Here is an 11498-nt window from a genome sequence, read left to right as displayed (position 1 = left end):
CCTTCCCTTCCCTTCCCTTCCCTTCCCTTCCTTCTTCCCTTCTTCCCTTCCTCCCCTCTCTGCCCTTGCACTTGTCTTGAATTTCTGATCCTCCTGCTTCTAAGCTGGAAATATAAGCAGCCACCCCTATGCCTGTTTTTGTGTGGTGCTAAGGTCTGAACCCAGACTTTATATGCACAATGGACAACCACTCAGCCAACCGAACCACATGGCCATCCCCCAAAGCGTCCTTTGGCTTCCTGCTCTGTAATTGCAACAGAAGTAATACTTATCACAACAGCTCCATAGGTCTCTATGTCTGCCACTTTACCTTGATGGTTCACTTTACTATTTAAGATAAGCTATTCCAGTAGAAAAGATGTCTTTCAAAGCAAATGACAACAATTAAGACTCTCCAGTTTTAGTTTAGCGACATCCATCTTCCTACCTAAAAAAAGGCATTTTCCATTTAAGCAGGCAGTAATGAACTGCTAGACTTCTCTGCCCAACTTGGAGCTCTTCTGCAGGTTGATGAAAATAAATCTAAAAAAACAAGAACACGTACAAGTCAGATCTTGTAAGCTTTGCGCTGCAACCCCATCTTCTTATAGCAGAGTGTTTACCCAGTTGGGACATGGACTTAAACCATTTTGAATTACTAGATCTTTAGGCAAACTCATCATGGGTCTTTGTTTGTTATGAGACAGAGTCTTGCTCTATAGCTCAAGTCTGTTGGCTGCACACAGCTCAGGCTGGCCTTGAACCCTTTATCATCTTTCTGCTTCAGCCTCCTGAGTGCTGGGATCACAGGAGTGCAGCCGGCTCCTTCTTGTATATTTTGTTTGGCAGCAAGTACTGAACCATCTCATTGGCCCTGAAAGGAGCTATTTTTATTCCCATTTTCTACACAAGTAAAATGATGCTTAGGAAGATTAACTTCTCCAAGGTTGCTTATGAACAAAAGGGCAGAGCAGCGGCTCAAGTGCAGGCTTGTTGGACTATTCCATCGATTTCACTGTAGCAATGAATCTCGGAGTAGGAGGCTACTCCACAGGCCAGTCTAAATGCTTGACCTCCCTGTGGGACAAAGGAAGAACCTGTGTCTGGGTAGTAGTCCTGCACTGTAGCAGGAAGGACCACCAGTCCTTCCATGAGTCTCACCCCATGAATAGGTGTATGATTGTCCAGGTTTATGTGGGGACCCAAAATACAGCCCTTGCCCAAGGGAACATTGTCTTCCTGTCATTCCTCTGCAGCTTGGAGAAGCTGGTGACCTCTTTCTCCTTTTACATATGGGGTGCCTTGTGCTAGACTTATCTGCCAGCAAAGAACTGAGCCTGGGGACTCTGAAGTCCTTTCTAGTGTCTGAGTCAGTGGTCCAGAAAGCCTCAGGGCCCTGGGACCAGACAAGAGGCTGTGGCTAGACTCACATTCTGCTTAGGAGGCAGATGTAAGATGGTGTTACCAGAACTGGGGGTAGGGGTAGGGTGGCGTCTATATTGCTGCTCCTTATGCATAATGGATCATAATTATAATACTTGGAATGTATGTGGGGCCTGCTTTCCAGAAGCTCCAAGCTTAATAGAGTACTTTAGTTTCTCAGTCTCTCACACACAGAGGCACACACACTTCAAAGAGCTGGCCAAAAAGTGTTATAAATAAAATTCTAGAACATGAGTGGGAGGAAAAAACAGAAAATTTTCAGTGGAAGAGTTGAAAATGCACCAACTCCTTGTGGAGTGCTGACAAGCCACAGTTGTGCTATGAATCAGAAACGGGGCTCTGCCCGGGCTTTCTCTTCTCCTTGTCAATCCATGTGTTAAATATGCTATGAATCCTGGTGGATTTAGGATAAGGCTGACACTAAGAGGAGGGCAGTCTCTGTAACCTGGTGGGTGCTGATGACGTGGCCACTGTGCCCCCTTCCTTCCAACCACACAGGGCTATGCTATTGACCTTCCAACCACACAGGGTTATGATATTGACCCAAGGGTTCAACTTATGGTTCATTTGCCCATTTCTTCTTTCCTACTCTCTCCAAGCTGTACCATCTTCTACTCTTCTCTCTCTACCTAGCTTCTACCTTTCTCATTCTTTCTCAGGGGAATCCAACCCTTTGATGTTACAAAAAAAAATTATCTCATAATGTTTTTTATAAGTTTATGATTTTGTGTCCGGTTGTATTCATAGCCATCCTTGGCCACACGTGGCTTGTGGGCCTCCAACTTAACACACCTGCAAGGACTCAAGGCATTTTGTATTTCTGGTATGACTTCACTCCTCCATCTGTCCCTTTGAGGCCCCTGTGTTATAAATACCTCCTTTGGCCTGGACCTGCCCACAGTGATCCCACCACACACCGCCTATCTGGATTTAACACACAGTGCCTGCCTTGTGAGTTAATGTTTAGGTCCTTCGCAAGGCTGGACAGTCTTGGAGGACAAGGCCCATACTGTGACTATTTTTTTGCTCAGTATTTATGCTCAATATGTGACTTTGTTGTAAATTTCAATTTTACGGGAGTTGTCCAGAAACTTATATTTTTTATCATTGTTCTCTGTGGGTGGTGTTGTGTGGAACTCTGTTTGTTTTCCTTTGGGAAATAATGTCTCGTGTAACCCAGAGTGTACTACTACTTACTGTATAGTAAAGGCTGGCCCAGAACTTTTATTCCTTTTGTTTCCACTACTAGAGTGTTAGGATTATAGGCACCCAGGGCTTCAGCTATGCTAGACAAGCACTCTATTAATTGACCTACATCCATTCCCTTGCTATTGCTTTTGAGACAGGTTCTTACTGTATATCCCAGTCTGGAACTATATAACTCTGGCTGGCCTCTAACTTGTAATCTCTTGCCTTCTCAGCCTGCCTCTCAAATGCTGGGATTATAGGCATGAGCTACATACAGTACCAGGCTTTTGGCCAGCTCAAGGACTTGAAGTAAACTAAATAGCTGTACACATGATTCATAACGCCTATGACAGTCTTTGTATTCTTTCCCACCCCCCTAAGTTTTGGGTTAGAGATTATGTTAGGGTAAAGAATTGCTAATTTTCATGCCTAGATGATGTTTTCTAAAATACCACTTGAGCCACCTCCACGGCTCTGGAACTGTCCTATTCTGGAAGCCCAGGAAAGACACAGAGATGTTGTTAGGAAGTCCAGAGACATTTTTGGGAGCCTCCGCAAATCACAAGCAAAAGAGTTGGTGAAAAAGACTGGCTCTGAAGGGATCTGAAGAACTCTTTGAGAATCTGCTAAACAATATTTTTCTGTGCTGTTTGTAAATGTGACTCGCTTTGAAGCCATCTGTCATACAGCCCTTTGCAGAGAACCGAGATGTATTTAAATCTGTGAAAATGAGTATATTTTTATATCCACCAAAGCGAGGTTTTAATGGGTCCCTGCTGCATGTTGTCCAGTGTGCTCTCCTAATTGTCAAGTGACGTTTCAATGGAATTCAAAGAGAGGACATGGTGATGCAGAGGGAGGCTGTATTACCGTTCATCTTGGTGCAGCATGTCTGTGGATACCAGATGAACAGGGGCTGCCAGGCGTGAGAGAGGACTGTTTTTTCCTGGGTGCAGGCTAAGGTCAAAGCTGGTACTGGCTGGTACTGGAGTTTAGGGAAGCAGCTAAGGGGTGGAAAGGACAGAGAGCAACTACTCTTCACTTCTTAGGAAAAAGCTGGCTTTGTGAGCTGGAACTGAGGAGTGTTGAGACCTCAGCAATCTTACCCTTATTTTATCCTTTGCAGTATTGGGAATTGAACTCAAGGCCTCAACATCTGGGCTATTTTCACTTTTAAGACATCTGTGTTTTCACTACTGTCTTCAGTTCCCACACTCAATACCACCAATATGATGATGGTTAAGATGCTGAAATTATTGATGGTGATATCAGCTGTAACACTTAGAAATTTGAAAATCATCAGAATGACTTTTTTTGTGTTGCATGGGGGAAAGTAAGCCAGAAAAACACATGCCTGCCGGCGACAACAGGGTTATGGATGTGGCCCAGGTGGTGGAATGTTTACTTAGTATTACACGGGTTCCTGGGCTCCATCCTTATCAGCACTATCTAAACTGGTAGTGGTGGTACATATGTGTAATCACAGAACTCAGGAGGTCAGGCAGGAAGATCAGAAACAAAGTCACCCTCAACAACAGAGAAAATTAGAGGCCAGTCAGAAATACATAAGAATCTATCTCAAGAAAGGAAAAAAAAAATGACTGTTGTTACATACATAATGGTTGCTATAGGTTGTCAATTGTGTCTTGGGGTAGGTATACTTTCTCTGCTTAATAAAGCAAGGTTTTTTGAAGGCCATGGCTGTGCAAAGCTGAAAGACGATCTGGAGATTTGGGACAAGAAATTGATATGTGGCAAAATTAGAATTCCATCAGAAGACACTGTATTCAGAGTCCATGACTGCTCACCAAGCTGTAGACAGACAACTCAGACTTCTGCTTAAGAGGGGAATGGTGTAGAATCATCCCATGATAATGTATGTCAAAACCTAAAAGAACTGAAAATTGGTACTCATACAAATGCATGTGTACACATATTCATAGACACATTATTTGTAATAGCTAAAGTGTTCAATGTTACCTCCTCATGGCTGAATGACTAAGCTAAACAAAATCTCACTGCAATGCAAATACAGTAGTCCCTCCTTATCCACAATTTTTCTTTCTGTGTTTTCAAGTTCCTGTAGAAATCATAGTCAAAATTGTTAAATAGAAAACTGTAGCTGGGCAGTAGTGGTGCACGCCTTTAATCCCAGCACTTGGGAGGCAGAGGCAGGCGGATTTCTGAGTTTGAGGCCAGCCTGGTCTACAGAGTGAGTTCCAGGATAGCCAGGGCTATACAGAGAAACCCTGTCTCAAAAAACCAAAACCAACCAACCCCCCCCAAAAAAACCTGTAGAAATAAACAATGTACAATTTTAAAATTGCACACTGTTCTAAGGGAAACAAGAACATAAGCATTGCAATATCACAATAGTTAATCTGATCACTGAGATGTCTACCAAGTGTCTAATGGTTAAGTCGCCAATATGCCATGGATACAGAACAAAGCTGATTCATTTCCAGGCTGTGATAGAGCCAGATAGTGAGAGGTTTTATTATGGTACTCAGAATAGCTTCCTGGTGATAGATAGATGGAGAAGTTGAACGATACCTAACTCTACATCACATGACCATGACTGCATTATTCACCTTGCCACATAGGCATTGCATCACCAAACATCAGTACAAGGATGAATATGGTACAATAAGACATTTTCAGGGCACATAGGATGGCTCACTTGATCCAAGTACTTTCTGCACAAGCCTGTTCAATTCCTGGAACCCATAGTGGAAAGAAACTCTTGGAAGATGCCCTCTGATCGCCGCACATGTGCAGTGATACATACGCACTCTCTATGAGTCCCCCATCCATACACACTAATAATAGTCAGAAATAAATAGACGTATTTTCAAATTAAATACATTTAATTTAAATTAAATATTTTAAAATCAAATACATTTACATAAATTGTATTATAGTATATTGCTGTAATTATTTAAACTATATCCTGATAGTTCTAGATTTCTAGGAAGTAACAGGTATAGTTCAATGTTGTGTCAAATATGCAAAATGCCATGAGCGCCATCTTTGCACTGTAAAACAAAAACAACCCAAACAAGCAAAGTCCCCAAAACATTAAAAAATCTCTCTCTCTCTCTCTCTCTCTCTCTCTCTCTCTCTCACACACACACACACACACACACACAGACACACAGACACACACACACCCCTATTATAAGATTCTATAGCAAGCAGAGTGGTCAGAACAAAGGCTTCGGTAGCAGTACTGTGTGATAATCTTGGCTCTACCAGTGGCTGTCTGGGCCCCTGGACAGGAGATGTAGATAAGGAAACTAGTTGTTTCCTTATCTCTGAAATGTGGATGACCAGTTCCCGGAGTTGCCACAGAAATTGCGTAAGCCACAGGGAGCCCTCAAAAGATTATACAAAAGTATTTTAGAGAAGTACATAGATGATAAGAGATTATCTGGGGTCAGGTCAGATAACAACTACTTCCACCAACCTCAAAGGAGCAAGGAGCTGAACCAGCAAAGGGCAGTCAAACCTGCAACCGCTGAGCCAGGTGTGCTGTAAGCCTGACATCTTAGCACTACAGAGGCAGAGGCTAGAGGATCAGGAATTCAAGACCGGCTTCAACTAAATAATGAATTCATGTCCAGCCTTGCCTACATGAGACAGTCTCATGTAATAACAACAAAGAGTAGAACAGCTTATAGTATCCAGGTCAGAGTAGAAGACTGTCCTAAAATATTACTATTAATTTTAATTAGTTTTTTTTCTATATTTTTTGTAGTACTTGTTGTGGGTTTATATATGCTAGGTAAATAGGCTACTATTGAGTAATATTTTATTAGCACATATTATCATTACAACGGGTTTCATTATCCTATTTTCATACATGTATACAATATATTATGATCATAGTCGACTGCTATTGCCTTCTTTTTATTAGATATTTTCTTCATTTACATTTCAAATGTTATCCCCAAAGTCCCCTCCCCCTGTCCTGCTCCCCAACCTACCCACTCCCACTGCCTGGCCCTGGCATTCCCCTGTACTGGGGCATATGATCTTCACAAGACCAGGTCTTCTCCTCCCATTGATGGCCAACTAGGCCATTCTCTGCTACATATGCAACTAGATACATAGTTCTGGGGGGTACTGGTTAGTTCATAGCCATTACCTTCTTTCGTCTCCCTCCTACTCCTGCTAGCCCCTCTTCAACTTTGATGTCTTTTTTAAAGAAATGATCCACTGAATTTCATTAGAGTTACCTATAGAAGCATGAGTGAAGAGTTATTTACCAGGGTATACGCAATTTACCAGTGGCTACATCACTGAAGTTTAAAGTGGTCCCCTATTCCCAACAACCATTATCTATCTGTCTTTAGAGTCTTAGAGATGATGTTATTTAGTGGGTTTTCTCTGAGATTGAAACATTTTATCCTGTAGGAAAGTTTCTTCAGGCAGAAGCCAAACAACTTGAAATAGCATCAGGAAGTCCTTGAAACTGACCATATTCACTAGGCCCCTTCTTCCCAAAGAGTAAACAAGCCAAGTTGCAAAGATTTTTCACACAAGCCAAGCTTTTTGGAAGCAGAAAATAGGCAAACAACCTGCAGGAGGTTTATCCCAACTGAATCACTTGGAAAGGGTGCTCCTCAACCTATTGAGCTACCTGCAGGCTGCACAGTGTGCTCCAGGCCCCCAGTTTTTGTGAGCTGTCACCCATGCTGGGGTGGGCTTTGGTGATGTAGTTATTCTGTAAGTAATCCCTCACCTTTACTCCTGTAAGAAATGCTAATAAAACTCATTGGTTTACCAACTTGGACTTGCATGGTATCTGTACCTTTTCTTTTTGTTCTATCATGGATTCCCTATCTGGGATGAGTAGACATGTGTGTTGGAATTTGTTGGTGTCCCCTTTTTGGTCTGTCATGGGCTTCCTGTCTAGGGAGTATACAGGTGTGTTGTGTCTTCCCTGGAAGTTTTGTCACACAACAGATGTGTAAAATTAGAGGCATTTCAAATTAGCAACACTTGCCTAGAACTTAATATACAGCTAAGGCTAACCCCAAATTTGTTATTGTTCTTCCTCAGCTTCCTGAGTAGTTGAGATTGCAGGCATGCACCACCAGGCTCAGCCCCACTTAACTCCTTTTAAGCATGACAATCAGGTACCGAATATTTCCTGAGTAGTAAAGAGAGGTTCTCAATAGTATTAGTTTTTGAGACATGGTCTCATGTACCCTAGGCTGGCCTTGAATTCACTATTTAGCAGAAGTTGACCTTGAATTCCTGATCCTATTTCCTTACCCATTTCCACCTGAGTCTTGCACTTACCTGGTTTCCATGTGGTTCTCAGTCATGGCTCTGTAACCGGTAAGGGCCCTGTTTGAATGCCATGATGCTTCTGTCTCTACAATTGCTTCCCACTTTCCATTTTCTTTCTTTTTTTAAAAATTTTTTTTTTAGATTTATTTATTATTGTATGTAAGTACCCTGTAGCGGTCTTCAGACACCAGAAGAGGGTGACAGATCTTATTACAGATGGTTGTGAGCCACCATGTGGTTGCTGGGATTTGAACTCAGGACCTTCAGAAGAGCTCTTAACCACTGAGCCATCTCTCCAGCTCCGCACTTTCCATTTTCAACTCTTTCTCAGTGTTATATTGCCAGCTCCTGGCAGGGCAGATCCTGGTAACTTCTCCTCAAACCCATTTAGGAGTCCCAAAACCATGAATTTTGAAAAGTAGATAATTGATAAACGTTTAAAGCTAAGTATAAGGAGAAAGTTTGTTTTAATTGAGATATAAGGAATACGAACCAAAACAAAAACAGGGAGCATTAGACTGATGAGAAATGAAAAGGCAAGTAAGAAAAACAAGAGCTCTTTATGGTCGCTTAAACATATATGTGAACATGCACATACACAGATACACGCACATACACACTCACAAAAGCATGTGATTAGGTTGCATATAAGCTTATATATTTTAACCTGCACATATGTATACACATAAAGGCATATGCAGCTTTAGGTGATTAAATTTTGTATGCAATCATAAAATAGAAAACAATCCTCAAACTATATAATAATATAATCAGTAAGCTTTTTTGCTTGTTTGTTTTGTTTTTTGTCCTGGCTGCCCTGGAACTCACTTTGTAGACCAGGCTGGCCTCAAACTCAGAAATCTGCCTGCCTCTGCCCGCCAAGTGCTGGGATTAAAGGTGTGTGCCACCACTGTCCAGCATATAATCAGTAGTTTAAAGGATAACTTACAGATTGTGAATACGTGTGTACGCATACATCCTAATCTTGTTTTGTTGTATTTCCCCCATTTGGTATTAAGGAATGCCATGCATATGGTGACATGCATAAATCCAAAGTGACATTTTTGCATATGTATGAAACTACCACTTGGATCAAAGCGTAGAACATTTCTAGAACCCCAGAAGGCTCCCTCACATTTCTTTCTTCAAAGTAAGTAAAATATTGACTGAACTGGGCATGTTTTCAAAGTTCTACCACTTGTAAATGTTTAGGAAAGGCAAGTAATTTGCCAGCCGTGGTGTCACTGGCCTGTAATCCTGGGCACTCAGGAGGCTGAGGCAGGAGTGTTCAAGACTGTGGCCAGTCTGGGTCATTTAGCAAGATCAGTTCTCAAAGTAAAAATGTAAAAAGCTTATGTGTGGAAGGGGATATAGCTCAGTAGTGGAGTACTTAGCATGTCCAAGTCCCTAAGTTCTATCACCAGCCAAACACAAAGAGACTGGTAGATCCATATAAATTCACACTTAAATTTTAAAAAGGGAGGGAATATAAATTATACTACATTATTTACAGGCAAGGATACAGCTCCTTTGGTCGAGTTCTTATGTAGCACAAACAATCCCCTACATTTTGCTCTCTAATAGTCTTTTAAAAATAAAGTATTTAAAGCCAGGCATATTGGCGCATGTCTTTAATCCTAGCACTCAGGAGTCAGAGGCAGGCAGATCTCTGTGAGTTCCAGTCTTGATAAGTCTACAAAGAGAATTCCAGGACAGCCAGGGCTGTTACACAGAGAACCCTGTTCTCGGAAACAAGAAAACCAAACAAAACCCAAAAAACAACCAACCAAAATGGTATTTATTTATTTAATTTATATTTTTGAGACACAGTCTCACGTAGACCAGGCTGGCTTTAAACTTACTATGTAGCCATAGGTGATACTGAATGTGTGGTACTCCTATGTCTACCGCCACAATGCCAGGTTTGAAGGTACATGCCACCACACCAGGTTTATGTGGTACTGGGGTTCAAGCCTAGGGCTTTATGCATGCTACGAAGGAAGTACTACCAACTGAGCCACATCCTTGGTTCTCAAGAAATTTTTTTCTTAATGCACCTTTTGTTTTTTTTGTTTTTTTGTTTTTTTTGTTTTTTTTTGTTTTTTTGTTTTTTTTTTTTTGGTTTTTCGAGGCAGGGTTTCTCTGTGTAGCCTTGGCTGTCCTGGAACTCACACTGTAGACCAGGCTGGCCTCGAACTCAGAAATCTGCCTACCTCTGCCTCCCGAGTGCTGGGATTAAAGGCGTGCGCCACCACGCCCGGCCTTAATGCACCTTTTAAAATAAATCCTAAAATTGTCAGTCAGCAATGGTACACACCTTTAATCCCACACTTAGGAGGCTGAGACAGAGCTACACAGAGAAATTCTGTCTTGAAAAGCAAAACCAAAATGAAACACAATCAAAAAGGAAAAAAAGAAAAAGAAAAAAATCCCTGGAATCAAAGGAAGCAAACCAGGGCTTTCTTGGATGTTGTGGATATTGGGGGGTACACAAAACCTCTTCTTTAAAGTCCTTGTGTCTGGTAGAAGGTTCCAGGTCCTCTGAGAACTACTAAGAAAATGCCTGTTACAATGATCCTAGAAAGCCAATCTGATGGAGAAAAGCTTGCATCTGTTAGCATGAAGGAACATGGGGAAAGCTACTCCCGGTGTAGTGCATGTGCTGGCTTCCATTCTCTGCCAGGGAGGAGTGTGTGCACAGGTTTCAGTCTCTGGCTCATTTGAATGCATTACTGTTAGAGTGTGGCAGGAACAGTGGCAGTGCTGCAGACATTGCCCATCAGTGGCTCAAAAAATGACAAATGTCAAAGTATGTCTGACCTCCTCTCCAACTCTTTTTATCTGTGCTATGTCTTTGGAATAGAAATGCCTGTTTCCCGCTGGGTCTTCTTAAAAAATGCATATTGTCTCTTCACATAAAGGCTGAGGAGGATGGTGGTGCCGATGAAGGGAGGTGGGGAGAAAAAAAAAGTGAAGAAATTCATGGCAACCTCTCAGGTTTGAAGCTCAGGTTCACAAACCTGTTAGATTACACAGGCCCTTTATTAAGACGTTACTTGCTGCCATTTAAGGCATTCTGTTGCTTTCTCAGTGAGCCTTGTCTTTGTCAGTTTCTTGACTGCAGAGACGCAGGTTCCATGAAGTCCAGTTGGGGGAGGGTGTCCCTCAGTGCCTTGAACCCCCTGGAAAGTGAAATTGTCACAGGGTAAAAATTGCTTGCTTTGCTATAGTAGGACCTAGAACCAACCCCATACAGTACCATAGGCCCACTACTTCTGTACTAGTTTCAATTCCAAAGGATTAAGCCCAGCCACCAACATGCAAAAAGAAGAATCTGAGATGGCTGTCTCCATTTGGATATAGGCCTTATTCTTACCCCTAGGTAAAGGCCATTGATCTTCCAAGCATACAAAATCTTTACAGAACTAAAATGTTATTTAATAGTTTGTTTAAAAATGTTTGATTATTTCAGCATCAACTATCAAGACCGACTTTGAACTTGCTATGTAGCCAAGATGACCTTGAACTTCTTGCTCTTTCTACTTTCACATGGGCTTATTGGCACCCACTATGACACCCTTTGTGTGTGT

This window comes from Mus caroli, chromosome X (genome assembly GCF_900094665.2).
Source record: "Mus caroli chromosome X, CAROLI_EIJ_v1.1, whole genome shotgun sequence".
Taxonomy (NCBI): domain Eukaryota; kingdom Metazoa; phylum Chordata; class Mammalia; order Rodentia; family Muridae; genus Mus; species Mus caroli.
Note: the sequence above shows the minus strand (reverse complement) of the source record.